General features: G+C 24.3%; 1 protein-coding gene across 3 annotated transcripts in view; it reads left to right on the top strand.

Annotated features, from left to right (window-relative positions):
* Positions 1 to 16,525, top strand: part of LOC114299867 (uridine nucleosidase 1) — a 56,630-nt gene that overhangs the window by 15,814 nt on the left and 24,291 nt on the right. The gene's annotated exons all lie outside the window — the stretch shown is intronic.

Here is a 16,525-nt window from a genome sequence, read left to right as displayed (position 1 = left end):
TCTTGTATTAGTTTTGTGTACATCTCTGTTTCATTGTTTTTGTACTGTTTAGTCTTCCAAATTCTGATTTGTTGCATACTATGTTGATTTTATTGTTTTGTATTATGCAAATTTGGATATAGTTGCATTTTACTGTTACATATTAGTTTGTTTCGCCTTCAAACCCTGAGCCATCATAATTTTGTTTATTAATTTAGACTACACTAGTCTACATATTGAAGGTGTAGTTGATATTAATCTTAAAATTATGACCTGAAAAGTGCAATTATATATGCTACTAGCAAGTTGGTCTCTGCTCAGTTCCCTTCATCTCCCTAACCAAAAAGGAGGTGATTATGGTCTTGTTTGGTGTAATTTTCTGAAGCTAAATGTTGATAACAGCAAAAAAAACAAGATAAACACACATTTTTCTAACTTTTAGATAATCAACTCTTTTTTTTCCCTAGCTTATTTAATCCATTTCTGCCTCATAAATAATAATTAGGTGCTATACAAAAAAATTCTACACACACACATATATATATATATATATATATATAAAATAATAAATTATAAGCAACTCTAATAAATTAGGTCAAACAAGACCGATATATGTTTGAAGTCATCTTGATGGAGATTTGCACCTAACCTCAACTTTGTCTTTTATTCCCTTTCTTCCCTTCCTTTCCTTTCCTTTCCTTTCCTTTCCCTTCTTTCACCCAGCAAACTTCTCCCCTTCTTTTCTCCTAAATTAACTCGACGCACCATGTTACTTTCGGTTGTGGTAGGTGCTTCAGTCTTTGACCTTCGTAGTTGTTTGTTGAGCTTTTTATTTTCCGTTTCTTTTTTCTTGGATAAGTTTGCATTTTCATCAAAATCAAAATTATTAGTAGAGGAATAACAGCCCCTTAGACGTCTTCCTTAAGTATTATACATGTTAAAAACTGAAGGGGTTACCCTCAAGTGGGGGTTTGTATCAGTTTTATTTTTACATGTTCATGGCATTGAGTCTCTTTTAAATACACTATAACTAGAATATCATTCGTGCTATGCACGAAATAATTATAGATATTTATATTTGTTTTAGATGTTTTTTAATATATAAATTATATTTTTTAAGATTTTTTATAAAGATAATTTAACAATCTTATCACTAACCATAGTATATGGGAGAAGTTGAAAATGATGCTGCAATAACTATACACGGATTTTATCTATAATTATTTGTATGAGGGGATTTTAAATGTTGATCAGGAGATTTTGACCAAATCAATAAATGCAGACATGTGGAAAGACATGTGAATTGAAAAAAGTTAATAAATGCTGATAAGGGGATTTTGACCAAATCAATAAATGCTGATTTTTTTTTTAATAAAAAATTTAGAAAATTCAGATATTGAAACTCTCACAGGTTTTGGGGTTAAAAGCTCCTTTTTGCTTAATATATAACTAGCATATCACTCGTGCTATGCACGGATTATGTTTACAATCTATACTATATATTAAGCAAAATGGGATTTTTAACCCCAAGGCCTGTGAGAGTTCTAATCTCCTAATCCTAATTTTCTAATTTTTTGATTTAAAAAAAAAATCTCAGCATTTATTGACTTCTCCCAACCCAACTTCAGCATTTATTAACTTCTCCCAACCCACAATCCCTTTTGACTTCTCTCATAATTATTGTAACACCCTTTTTAATTTCTCTCATACACTATGGTTACACACAAAAATAAAAAAATATATAATAATTTAGCTATAGATCTCAAAAAGATATAACATCTAAATTTGAATTATGATTTAATAATATAATTATGTAATTTTTTTTTATGTATATCTATCAAAATTTTAAATCACTTAATAGGACAAATTAATCAATTTTTCAAAATTATTGATTTTTAATTTACAAAATAGATTTAAAAAAAACTATTGACTGATTTACTTATTTTATAACAAAAATATTTCATAGTCTCTCCCTCCTAATCTCTCTCACAAATTTTCAAAAAAAAAAAAATTAAAACTTGCATTCTTTTTCTCTTTCCCAAAAAATCAGATAATATTTTTTATTAAAGTTGTAGATATCTACCTATATTTTATATATTATATTATAACATAACAAAAAAAACTAAAATACTAAAAAAAAAATCTTTAAAGTTTATCTAAATAAACTTTAACTCAATAAAACTCACATGTCTATCACATATCTAACTCACGTCATAACCTACCTAAATAATAATAATTAAAAACAAATAGAAACCACAAATAAATTAAATTTAAAAAAAAAAAAAGATACCCACAACTCTATCTTAAATAAATTGAAAAAAAAAAATACCTGAATAGAAACCACACAAAAATAAAAATAAAAATAAAAAGATATATCTATCTATCTATATTTATACTATATATTAAGTAAAAGGGGGTTTTTAACCCCAAGTCTTGTGGGAGCTTCAATCTCCCAATCTAAATTTCCTGATTTTTTGAATTATATAAAAAAAAAACCTTAGCATTTATTACCTTCTCCCAACCCCCAAGTTTTACCCTCATAATAACACTTTAATGCATTAAGAACAAGCATAAAAAAATATTATTTGAAATCCAACACATATGAATTCCTTGAAAAGTCCTAACAGATATGATTATCATCCCTTATAATAATACTTTAATGCATTAAAAATAAGCATAAAAAAAAATTATTGAAAAGTCAAAAACATATGATTATTATCAAAATATTAAACTTTAATATAATATAATAAAAGAAAGAAGACATTTAATTTCTTGAAAAGTCAAACACATATGATTATTATCAAAATATTAAACTTTAATATAATATAAAAAAAGGAAAAAAAAGACATTAAAAAAAAAGACATTTAAAAATCGCAATTCACATATATAAATAATTGTAAATATATTAAGAAAAATGGGGTTTCTAAACCCCAAGCCTTGTGGGAGCTCCAATCTTTCAATCTTAATTTTTTAAATTTTTTATTTAAAAAAAAAATCTCAGCATTTATTGATTTGGTCAAAATTTCCTGATCAGCATTTATTAACTTTTTTCAATCCACATGCCTGCATTTATTAATTTGGTCAAAATCTCTTATTAGTATTTAAAATCCCCTCATACAAATAATTATAGATACAGCCCGTGCATAGTTACTGCAGTAGTTTTTTTAATTTCTCCTATACACTATGGTTAGTGATAAGATTGTTAAATTATTTTTATAAAAAATCTTAAAAAACATAATTTATATATTAAAAAAAATTAAAAAAAATATAAAATATCTATAATTATACCGTGCATAGCACGGGTGATAGGATAGTTATCTATATATGTGAATTGCGATTTTTAAATGTTTTTTTTTTAAATGCCTTCTTTTTTTTCCTTTTTTATTTTTTTTAAATGTTTTTTTTTAAATGCCTTCTTTTTTTTCCTTTTTTATATTATATTAAAGTTTAATATTTTGATAATAATCATATGTGTTAAACTTTTTAAAGAATTAAATGTCCTTTTTTTTATTATATTACATTAAGGTTTAATATTTTGATAATAATCATATGTGTTAGACTTTTCAAGAAATTTTTTTTATGCTTGTTCTTAATGCATTAAAGGTTATTATAAGGGATAATAATCATATGTGTTGAGACTTTTCAAGAAATTCATGTGTTGGATTTTAAAGAATTTTTTTTATGCTTGTTTTTAATGTATTAAAGTGTTATTATGAGGGTAAGACTTGGAGGTTGGGAGAAGTTAATAAATGCTAAGTTTTTTTTTTTTTTTAAATCAAAAAATCAGGAAATTTAGATTGGGAGATTGGAGATCCCACAAGACTTGGGGTTAAAAACCCCCTTTTGCTTAATATATAGTACTAGCATATCACCCGTGCTATGCACGAGATTAAATTTAAAAAAAAAAACTATTTATATTATGTTAAACATATTTATAAATTGTTAGCATAAAATATATGTAATTTTAAAAGAAAATGTTGGCATTGCATAATTAAAGTAATAAAAATAATAATTTATTACATTTGTTCGAAATTCATTGAATAAGTAAAACAAAAAAACAACTAAAATCTAAATTGTTGTGAGCATTCCATCAGCATTCCTGCATTGTCAACATGATAGTTAGGTGGTGTTTGGTTATCATATTTGGCTAAATAATCACAAAAAGACAAAAAAAAAAAAAAAAAAATCCACTATTCCAAAGCTAAAAAATCAAAAATCCAATCAAGAATACCAAACAAACAAACAAAAAATTCTCAGGCTAAAAAAGTCAAAAAGGCCAAAAAATCAACTAAAAAAGTCATTGCCAAACAAAGGCTTATAATTAATGAACAATACATATATTATGTATTTATAAAATGTTATAAAGTAAAAATGTTATACTTACATATTTTTTTTTTAACCTTCTGAAATGTATAGACATTCTTCTGACCAATCTACATTTAAAAAAAATAACTGTTGAACAAATTACAATCACATTTTTCTCTTTGTGAGTGTTTATATTTATCTAACTTCAATCATATTAAAAAATTAAATTATAATTTTTTTTTGGCTAGACCAAATACAAATAAAAAAAATGAGATAACTTCAATCATACAAATCAAAAATATTTTTATGCTACCTAACTACAATCATATTTTTTTCATAATAAAAAAATAATTATAAAGAAGAACCATTAAAGCAGTAAATAAAACGATTAAATCACGTTAAAAAAAAATCATTTGAATAAACTACAATCACATCACATTTTTCTCATAATAAAAAAAAATAAATGAAAAAAAAAACCATTGAACTAACTACAATGCAATCACATTAAAAAAAAAGAACCATTGAACAAACTACAATCATATCACATTTTTCCCATAATAAAAAAAATAAATGAAAAAAAAAGAACCATTAAACTAATCACAATACAATCACATTAAAAAAAAAGAACCATTGAACTAACTATAATCACATTAAAAAAAAAAGAACCGTTGAACTAACTACAATCACATTTTTCTCTTTGTGAGTGTTTACATTTATCTAACTTCAATCATATTAAAATATCAAATTATAATTTTTTTTTTAAAAAGGAGATAACTTCAATCATACAAATCACAAATATTTTTATGCTATCTAACTACAATCATATTTTTTTCATAATTAAAAAAAATAATTGTAAAGAAGAACCATTAAAAACAGTAAATAAAACAATTAAATCACATTAAAAAAACCATTGAACAAACTACAATCACATCACATTTTTCTCATAATAAAAAAAAGTAAATGAAAAAAAAAAGAACCATTGAACTAACTATAATACAATCACATTAAAAAATAGAACCATTGAACAAACTACAATCACATCACATTTTTCTCATAATAAAAAAAAACAAATGAAAAAAAAGAACCATTAAACTAATTACAATACAATCTCATTAAAAAAAAGAGTCATTGAACTAACTACAATCACATTAAAAAAAAAAAAAACTATTGAACTAATTACAATCACATTTTTCTTTTTGTGAGTATTTATATTTATCTAACTTCAATCATATTAAAAAATCAAATTATAATTTTTTTTTTTACAAATCACAAAAGGAGATTACTTCAATCAAAAGAACCATTAAAAGAACTATTAAAATAGTACACAAAAGAAGAAATTGCTAAACCAAATACAAATTATAATATATATTTTTTTGGCTAGACCAAATGCATCAAAAAATGAGATAACTTCAATTATACAAATCACAAATATTTTTATGCTATCTAATTACAATCATATTTTTTTTCATAATAAAAATAATAATTGTAAAAATAAAACGATTAAATAATTATGAGGGGGTTTTAACCAAATCTCCCAAAAGGCATGGGGATTGAGAGAAATTAATAAATGTTGAGTTTTTTTTTTTAAATCAAAAAATTAAAAAATTAGGATTGAGATATTGAAACTCACACAAGACTTGTGGGTTAAAAATCTTTTTTTGCTTAATATATAGTAAGTATAGATAGATAGATAGATATATAGATATAGATAGATAGATAGATAGATAGATATAGATATAGATAATATAATATAGATAGATAGATAGATGTGTTGAAATTTTCAAGGAATTTTGTTTATGCTAGTCTTTAATGCATTAAAGTTTAATTATGAGGGAGTTTTGACCAAATCTCCCAAAAGGCATAGGGATTGGAAGAAATTAATAAATACTGAGGTTTTTTTTTTAAAAACAAAAAAATTAGAAAATTAGGATTGCAATATTGGAGCTCCCACAAAGCTTGTGGGTTAAAAACCCCCTTTTGCTTAACTAGCATATCACCCGTGCTATGCACGGGATTAAATTTTTTTTAAAAAAAAAACTATTTATATTATGTCAAACATATTTATTAATTGTTAGCATAAAATATATGTAATTTTAAAAGAAAATGTTGACATTGCATAATTAAAGTAATAAAAATAAGAATTTATTACATTTGTTCGAAATTCACTGAATAAGTAAAACAAAAAAATAACTAAAATCTAAATTATTGTGAGCATTCCATCAACATTCCTGCATTGTCAACATGATAGTTAGGTGGTGTTTGGTTATCATACTTGGCTAAATAATCACAAAAAGACAAAAAAAATATTCAAAAAATCACAGAAAGTCAAAAATCACAAAAAGACAAAAAAAAAATCCACTATTCCAAAGCTAAAAATCCAAAAATCCAATCAAGGATACCAAACGAACAAAAAACTCTCAGGCTAAAAAAGTCAAAAAGGCCAAAAAGCCAACTAAAAAAGTCATTGCCAAACAAAGGCTTAGTATTATAATTAATGAACAATACATATATTATGTATTTATAAAATGTTATAAAGTAAAAATGTTATACTTACATTTTTTTTTTAACCTTCTGAAATGTATAGACATTTTTCTGACCAATTTACATTTAAAAAAAATAATCGTTGAACTAACTACAATCACATTTTTCTCTTTGTGAGTGTTTATATTTATCTAACTTCAATCATATTAAAAAATCAAATTATAATTTTTTTTTGACTGGACCAAATACAAATAAAAAAAAATGAGATAACTTCAATCATACAAATCACAAATATTTTTATGCTATCTAACTACAATAATATCTTTTTCATAATAAAAAAATAATTATAAAGAAGAACCATTAAAGCAGTAAATAAAACGATTAAATCACGTTAAAAAAAAACCATTGAACAAACTACAATCACATCACATTTTTCTCATAATAAAAAAAATAAATGAAAAAAAAAGAACCATTGAACTAACTATAATACAATCACATTAAAAAAAAGAACCATTGAACAAACTACAATCATATCACATTTTTCTCATAATAAAAAAAATAAATGAAAAAAAAGAACCATTAAACTAATTACAATACAATCACATTAAAAAAAAAGAACCATTGAACTAACTATAATCACATTAAAAAAAAGAACCGATGAACTAACTACAATCACATTTTTCTTTTAATGAGTGTTTATATTTATCTAACTTCAATCATATTAAAAAATCAAATTATAATTTTTTTTTAGTTAGACCGAATACAAATCAAAAAAGAAGATAACTTCAATCATACAATTCACAAATATTTTTATACTATCTAACTACAATCATATTTTTTCATAAGAAAAATAATAATTGTAAAGAAGAACCATTAAAACAGTAAATAAAAAAATTAAATCACATTAAAAAAAAATATTGAACAAACTACAATCACATCACATTTTTCTCATAATAAAAATAAGTAAATGAAAAAAAAAAGAACCATTGAACTAACTACAATACAATCGCATTAAAAAATAGAACCATTGAACAAATTACAATCACATCACATTTTTCTCATAATAAAAAAAACAAATGAAAAAAAAAACCATTTAACTAATTACAATACAATCTCATTAAAAAAAAGAATCATTGAACTAACTACAATCACATTAAAAAAAAATTGTTGAACTAATTATAATCACATTTTTCTCTTTGTGAGTATTTATATTTATCTAACTTCAATCATATTAAAAAAATAAATTATAATTTTTTTTTTTTTTTTACAAATCACAAAAGGAGATAACTTAAATCAAAAGAACCATTAAAAGAACTATTAAAATAGTACACAAAAGAAGAAATTGTTAAACCAAATACAAATTATAATTTTTTTTTTGGCTAGACCAAATACATCAAAAAAGGAGATAACTTCAATCATACAAATCACAAATATTTTTATGCTATCTAATTACAATCATATTTTTTTTTATAATAAAAAAAATAATTGTAAAGAAGAACCATTAAAATAGTAAGTAAAATGATTAAATAATTATGAGGGGGTTTTAACCAAATCTCCCAAAAGGCATGGAGATTGAGAGAAATTAATAAATGCTGAGTTTTTTTTTTAATCAAAAAATTAGAAAATTAGAATTGGGATATTGGAGCTCCCACAAGACTTGTGGGTTAAAAACCTCATTTTGCTTAATATATAGTATATATATATAGACAAATATAGATAATATAATATAGATAGATAGATGTGTTGAAATTTTCAAAAATTTTTGTTTATGCTAATTTTTAATGAATTAAAGTTTAATTATGAGGGAGTTTTAACCAAATCTCCCAAAAGGCATAGGGATTGGAAGAAATTAATAAATGCAGAGGTTTTTTTTTTTAAAATCAAAAAATTAGAAAATTAGGATTGGGATATTGGAGCTTCCACAAAGCTTGTGGATTAAAACCCCCTTTTGCTTAATATATAGTATAGAAGTATAGATAGATATAGATAGATAGATAGATATATCTTTTTATTTTTATTTTTATTTTTGTGTGGTTTCTATTCAGGTATTTTTTTTTTTTCAATTTATTTAAGATGGAGTTGTGGGTATCTTTTTTTTTTAATTTAATTTATCTGTGGTTTCCATTTGTTTTTAATTATTATTATTTAGGTAAGTTATGATGTGAGTTAGATATCTGATAGGCATGTGAGTTTTATTGATTTAAAGTTTATTCAGATAAGATTTAAAGTTTATTTAGATAAACTTTAAAGTTTTTTTTTTAGTTTTTTTTGTTATGTTATAATATAATATAATATATAAAATATAGGTAGATATCTACAACTTTAATAAAAAATATTATCTGATTTTTTGGGGAAGAGAAAAGGAATGCAAGTTTTAATATTTTTTTTTGAAAATTTGTGAGAGAGATTAGGAGGGAGAGATTATGAAATATTTTGGTTATTAAATAAATAAATCGGTCAATAGTTTTTTTAATTTATTTTGTAAATTAAAAATAAATAAATCAGTCAATAGTTTTTTTTAATCTATTTTGTAAATTAAAAATCAATAATTTTGAAAAATTGATTAATTTGTCCCATTAAGTGATTTAAAATTTTGATAGATATACATAAAAAAAAATACATAATTATATTATTAAATCATAATTTAAATTTAGATGTTATATCTTTTTGAGATCTATAGCTAAATTCTTTTTTTTTTTATTTTAAATTTTGTGTGTAACTATAGTGTATGAGAGAAATTGAAAAGAGTGTTGCAATAATTATGAGAGAAGTCAAAAGGGATTGTGGGTTGGGAGAAGTCAATAAATGCTGAGTTTTTTTTTTTTTTTTTAAATCAAAAAATTAGAAAATTAGGATTAGGAGATTGGAGCTCCCACAGGCCTTGGGGTTAAAAATCTCCTTTTGCTTAATATATAGTATAGATATATAGTACTAGCCTAGCACCCGTGTTATGCACGAAATAATTATAAATATTTATATTTATTTTAGATTTTTTTTAATATATAAATTATGTTTTTTAAGATTTTTTATAAAAATAATTTAACAATTTTATCACTAACCATAGTGTCTAAGAGAAGTTGAAAAATGTACTGCAATAATTATGTAAGGATTGTATCTATAATTATTTGTATGAGAGGATTTTAAATGCTAATTAAGGGGTTTTGATTAAATTAATAAATGCAGGCATGTGAAAAGACATGTGGATTAAAAAAAGTTAATAAATGTTGATCAAAAAATTTTGACCAAATCAATAAATGCTAAGTTTTTTTTTTTTTAAATAAAAAAATCAAGAAATTTAGATTTGAATATTGGAGCTCCCACAAGGCTTGGATTAGAAACCCCCTTTTCCTTAATATAGAGATATAGATTAAAGTTTAATATTTTGATAATAATCATATGTGTTGGACTTTTCAAGAATTTTTTTTTATGTTTATTCTAAATACATTAAAGTGTTATTATGAGGGATACTAATCATATGTGTTGGGACTTTTCAAGGAATTCATATGTGTTGGATTTCAAATAAGTTTTTTTATACTTGTTCTTAATGCATTAAAGTGTTATTATGAGGGTAAGACTTGGGAGTTGGGAGAAGTTAATAAATGCTAAGATTTTTTTTTAAATCAAAAAATTAGGAAATTTAGATTGGGAGATTGGAGCTCCAACAAGGTTTGGGGTTAAAAACCCCCTTTTGCTTAATATATAGTATAGACTAGCCTATCACCCGTGCTATGCACGGGATAATTATAGATATTTATATTTGTTTTAGATTTTTTTTAATATATAAATTATTTTTTTTAAAGATTTTTTATAAAAATAATTTAACAATCTTATCACTAATCATAGTGCATGAGAGAAGTTGAAAATGGTACTGTAGAAACTATACACAGATTGTATCTATAATTATTTGTACGAGTGAATTTTAAATACTGATCAAAGGATTTTGATCAAATCAATAAATGCAGGCATGTGAAAAGACATGTGGATTGAAAAAAGTTAATAAATGTTGATCAGAGGATTTTGACCAAATCAATAAATGTTGAGTTTTTTTTTTAATAAAAAATTTAGAAAATTCAGATTGGGATTATTTAGAGCCATTGAACAAACTACAATCACATTTTTTTTTGTGAGTTAACTTCAATCATATTAAAAAAATCAAATTATAAACAAAAGGAGATAACTTCAATCATACAAATCACAATTTTTTTAATGCTATCTAACTACAATGACATTTTTCTCAAAATAAAAAAATATGATTGAAAAATAATAACCATTAAAATAGTAAATAAAAAAGATTATTTAGAACTATTGAACAAATTACAATCACATTTTTCTTTTTGTGAGTATTTATGTTTATCTAACTTCAATCATATTAAAAAATAAAATTATAAACAAAAGGAGATAACTTCAATCATACAAATCACAATTTTTTTAATGCTATCTAATCATCATCAATAATTAAAAAAATCAATCACAAATTAAGTCAATTGATAATTAAAAAATACAATAATTTATTTTTCAAAAAACATAGTGAGTTAAAAAGATCCATTACAATTTTTTTTTGTCAAAATACAATCTAATCATCATCAATAATTGGTACATTATGTGATTCTAATGAGTACAATCCATTTTGTTTTTCAAAAAACACAGTGAGTTAAAAATCAAATCACAAATTAAGTGAATTGATAGTTAAAAAAACACAATAATTTTTTTTTCAAAAAACATAGTAAGTTAAAAAAATCAATTACAATTTTTTTTTCAAAATACAATCTAATCATTATCAATAATTGGTACTTTAAAAATCAAATCAGAAAAAAATAAATCAAATCACAAATATTTTTATGCTATCTAACTTCATATTTTTTCATAAATAATTGTAAAGAAAAACTATTAAAACAGTAAATAAAAGATTAAATCACATTAAAAAAAAGAACCATTGAACAAACTACAATAACATCATATTTTTCCCATAATAAAAAAAATAAATAAATGAAAAAAAGAACCATTGACTAACTACAATCACATTAAAAAAAAAAAAATCATTGAACTAACTACAATCATATTTTTTTTTATTTGTGAGTGTTTATGTTTATCTAACTTCAATCATATTAAAAATAAAATTAAAATAGAAAATAAAAAGATTAAATAACATTAAAAAAATAAAACCATTGAACTAACTACAACAATCATATTAAAAAAAAGAGCCATTGAACAAACTACAATCACATCACATTACAATCACATTTTTTTTCTTTGTGAGTGTTTATGTTTATTTAATTTCAATCATATTAAAAATAAAATAAAATAGTAAATAAAAAGATTAAATAACATTAAAAAAAACCCATTGAACTAACTATAACAATCCTATTAAAAAAAAGAGCCATTGAAAAAACTACAATCACATCACATTTTTCCCATAATAAAATAAATAAATGAAAAAAAAGAACTATTAAACTAACTACAATTACATTAAAAAAAAAAAGAATCATTCAACTAATTATAATCACATTTTTCTCTTTGTGAGGATTTATATTTATCTAACTTCAATCATATTAAAAAATCAAATTATAATTTTTTATTCGCTAGATAAATCACAAATATTTTTATGCGCTATCTAACAACAATAGTAAAACAGTAAACAAAAGGAAAAGTCAAGAAGGAGAAAACAAAAATAACTTTTTGATTTTTTGGCTAAAAAGGAGAGTTCTCAAACGAGGCCTTACTGTTTGCATACGTGGTCACTAAAGTTGAAAGTGTAGAAGTGAGAAGTCAAGAAGGAGAAAACAAAAAGGAGACTCACTGTTTGCAATAAGTATGTGAAAAATTAAAAAGAGTGTGTATATTGGAGAAGTTAAAAAGATTTGGAAGAATTTAATAAGTGCTAACTTTTTTTTTTTTCAAAAAAAATCAAAAAAATTAATAAATTAAGATTCAGATATTGGAACTCCCACAAAACTTGTGGGTTAGAGATAGATATAAATAAATAGATAGATATAGATATAGATATTTATATTTGTTCTAAATTTTTTTTAATATACAAATTATTTGTTTTGGAAAATGTACTACAGTAATTATGAGAGAAGTCAAAAAATCTTGTGAGTTGAGAGAAGTTAATAAATGCTGAGGTTAAATTTTTTTTTTAAAAAACAAAAAATTAGAAAATTAAAATTTACATATTGGAGTTTCCACAAGTTTTGGGGTTTAAAAACTCTCTTTCGCTTAATATATAATATACATATAGATAGATGTCCACCAATGTCTGTTTATTATCATTACTGCAACCTATTGATTCCAAGATTATCAACAAACGAAGTGTTGAGTCACTGATCAAATTTTGAAAACAAAAATTCAGAGAAACCGCTCTGATACTACAACTGGTGAGTTCTTTTAGAAATAAAAATTAATTTATTTAAGGAAACACTGACTTGAATTAATTAGATAATGCCAAAATAAATCAAATCAATTAAGTTCAGCTGAGTTAGAACATGCATCCACCATAAGAATAAGCCATCATGCATAAGAGACAAGGATTTGCCATTTATAATGGGACTTCCAATTGAGAAGGTAAAAAAACTCATTGTGATGCAATTCAATATGGTACTCAGAGATGTACAAAAAACTAATATGGTTTTATTTGTCAATTATGTATTTTAGTCAAAAAGTCATTATAAGTTGTCACATTGTTCTCTCTACTTTTTTGTATATTTTTTCGTAAAAAGTCAAAAGTTACTGAAATAACATGTTCCCAAACGAGACTTACAAGTCTAAAATTAGCTTTTCGGTGAGAAATGGACATGTCAAATGGCTCAAAATGTTTTTTTTTTAATTTTTTTTTAAGTGAAATGAATTTATAAGCCAGCTTATGAGAGCTGCCAAACAAAGCCTAACTTAATCAAATCAAGTTGCATGACTCCATATTCAGACAAAGATTCTTCCTACTTACATCCCAGAGCAGTCCATACTTATAAATGTTTTTCCTTATCCGTGCCAATTTCTCTTAAACTTCGCTGATTTACTATCCCTTGCTAGCACGCCATTGTCAAACTCTAGCTCCAAGTTACCTGATCGACATAACTAATTTATGTGCAATTGTGTGTGCTTTAAGCTTGTACATTGTGTCAAGGATTTGCAACTCACAAAGAAATTCAAAACCCAATCCCATTGATTATAAACCACATATAACACTGAGCATTCAACCCACTCAACCTTTAGAATGAAATTTTCAACACAAAAAATAACCAATTGGTACATAGACATTTTCCCTCACTACTTGTGCAAATCATGTTGACAGATCGGCTTTCTCAATTGTAGTTCTCAAATGTGTCTTACTGTTAAAATATTTTCAAAATATTTTAAAGTTGTTTGTTCTTTGGGTTTTTAAAACTTCCCTTTTTTCTTTTTTTTTTTTAAACCTACTTCTATAAAATCCAGTCCCACATAAGAAAAAGAGGACAAAGTAATGCCTTAACAAATGAATTCATGAAAGATTCTCTTAATTTAAAGAGAATCAAAGGCCATGCTAGTGTGTATTTATATGTTCCATCGATGGTATTCGCACATGCGCGTGCGCGAGTAGTTGGAAGCATTGTAGCGCTTTAGAGGCGCACTTAGACACTGGAAATTATTTAATATTTCCATAATATTATGTGGTTATACTCTTAAATTGATCATCAATTATTTAATCTCATGTTGCTCCCCCATCTCCAAAATAAATTATGGATTCTTACGCCTCTACACTAATCAAAATCTTATGAAATATCACGTATCCATACTCCGAGAGTACTAAATAATCACCCCTTAAACACATGGCAAGTGTGCATGTGACAAATGATCAAAGATTGTTGATTTTTTCAATTCATAGTGGGTGATCATTGAATGTTTTACTTATGTCGTACTAAAAAATTATTTTAAAATTTAAAAGAAAAAATAGTTGGGATTATGTCAATAAATTGTTTTCATTTAAATTGTAATGGGTAATATTTTATTTTAGGTATTAACATCATCTTGTGATCGATCTCTAACATTTAGAGCAAAAAAAAATTAAGTGAATTATAAAAAGAGTTAATTATACTTAGCACCACTGTAGTTTTATCAAAATCTTATTTTAGATCTTAAACTTTCTATTATGATAGTCAACCCTTTATACTTTAAGTCAAGTTGCAATCTTGTATTTCCATTCATCTACCGTTAACAAAGTTGTAATTTGTCATTTGAATCATGTATGACATTTTTGTTGTCTCATTAACACTCTTACACTTTTATTAAAATATTACTTTAGTCCTTACACTTTCTCCGAAATCTCACTTTAGTGCCCCCACTATCAATTTCCGTTTGCTTTATTGACGGTAGATAAATGGAAGGATGTGAATGAAACTTGATTTAAAGTGTAATGGGTTGATTGTTACAAAAATCAAAGTGAGATTTTAATAAAAGTACATTAGAATTAAATATAAGTTACCCATTATAAAAATTACTTTTAGCATAAAAGATAAATATATATATTTTTATTTCATATTTTCTCCAATGACATAGCAACTAAAATTTTTAATTCACAATTAAATATTGAAATTTATTTAAAATTTGTTAAAATTAAAAGTAGATTGGAGAATGAAATGGAAATTTTTTGAAGAGTAGCATTGACCTCTTTTTCCGATCCTTCCCAGATCAAGTCCTTCCTAACCCGTATTAGGCTTTACCTCTAAATCATTTTACTTCCCTTGTTAACCACTTGTAATTAGGGATGTGTGCGGTGCGGGTCGGTGCGGTTTAAAGGAAAAATAGAAACCGTATGGCGGGTGGCGAATTGATAAAATTATCATTAGAATTTGCCATTTTTATTATCAAAAACCGGCGGTTCGGTTAGCAAATAATGTAGGATTTGCCTTGGCGGTTCGGGCGGATTGGCGGTTTATAAAAAATGTAATTCAAATTATAAAACTTGAATAAAAAACATTAACAAACTAGTAAACTAAAAATCCAACACTTTAAATAAATTATACAATAACAATTTAGCAAGACAATAAATACTAGAAAAAGTTCAAAAAAAAATTCTAAAGTTAATCTAAGTTCAACATAGTTCACAACAATCCAACATAGTTCATCCAATATACAACATCCAACATAGTTCTAAAAAAGGTTCTGAAAAGTTAATGATAGTGCACAAACAATCCAAAAGTTCGAAAGTTAATCTAAGTCCAACATCCACCATAATTCTAAAAAAAAATTTCTGAAAAGTTAATCAAAACTCACAAACAATCCAAAAATTCAAAGAAATTAATCTACTAATCAAACTCCACAATAACTTCAATCCTTCACAGTTGCTTCAACCAAACTCCAAAAACTTCATTAATCTGTGGACATAAGCAAAGAAAACATAAATAAATAACAAAAAACTATCATCAAAATCATTAAAAAAAAATTTTAAAAAAAAAATTATAACAAAATAATATTCAAGAGTAAGAATTAAGTCTAACCTCAAGAACTTTAAAGCCAAACTAACTTAGAGACAAATTAGTCCTCAACAATAGTTGCTTCTTGTGTAGTAGATGATGAAAAAAATTCTAAAAAATAAAAAAATATTTTTAATGTTATTCAAAATTACATAAAAGCTAAAATCAATATTGAATAATCTTTTCAAAATAAACGCATATAAAAAAAATTACCTGACTCAATTTCTTCATATTGTTCAACATCATCCATACATTCTCTAAGATTGATTGGAATTGATGAAGACCGTAACCAATTTTGTGCACAAATTAGAGCC

Source organism: Camellia sinensis, chromosome 10 (genome assembly GCF_055761805.1).
Source record: "Camellia sinensis isolate YWXY chromosome 10, ASM5576180v1, whole genome shotgun sequence".
NCBI classification, from domain to species: Eukaryota; Viridiplantae; Streptophyta; class Magnoliopsida; order Ericales; family Theaceae; genus Camellia; species Camellia sinensis.
The sequence above is the reverse complement of the archived record's forward strand: the minus strand, read 5'-3'. Positions and strand labels throughout refer to the sequence as shown.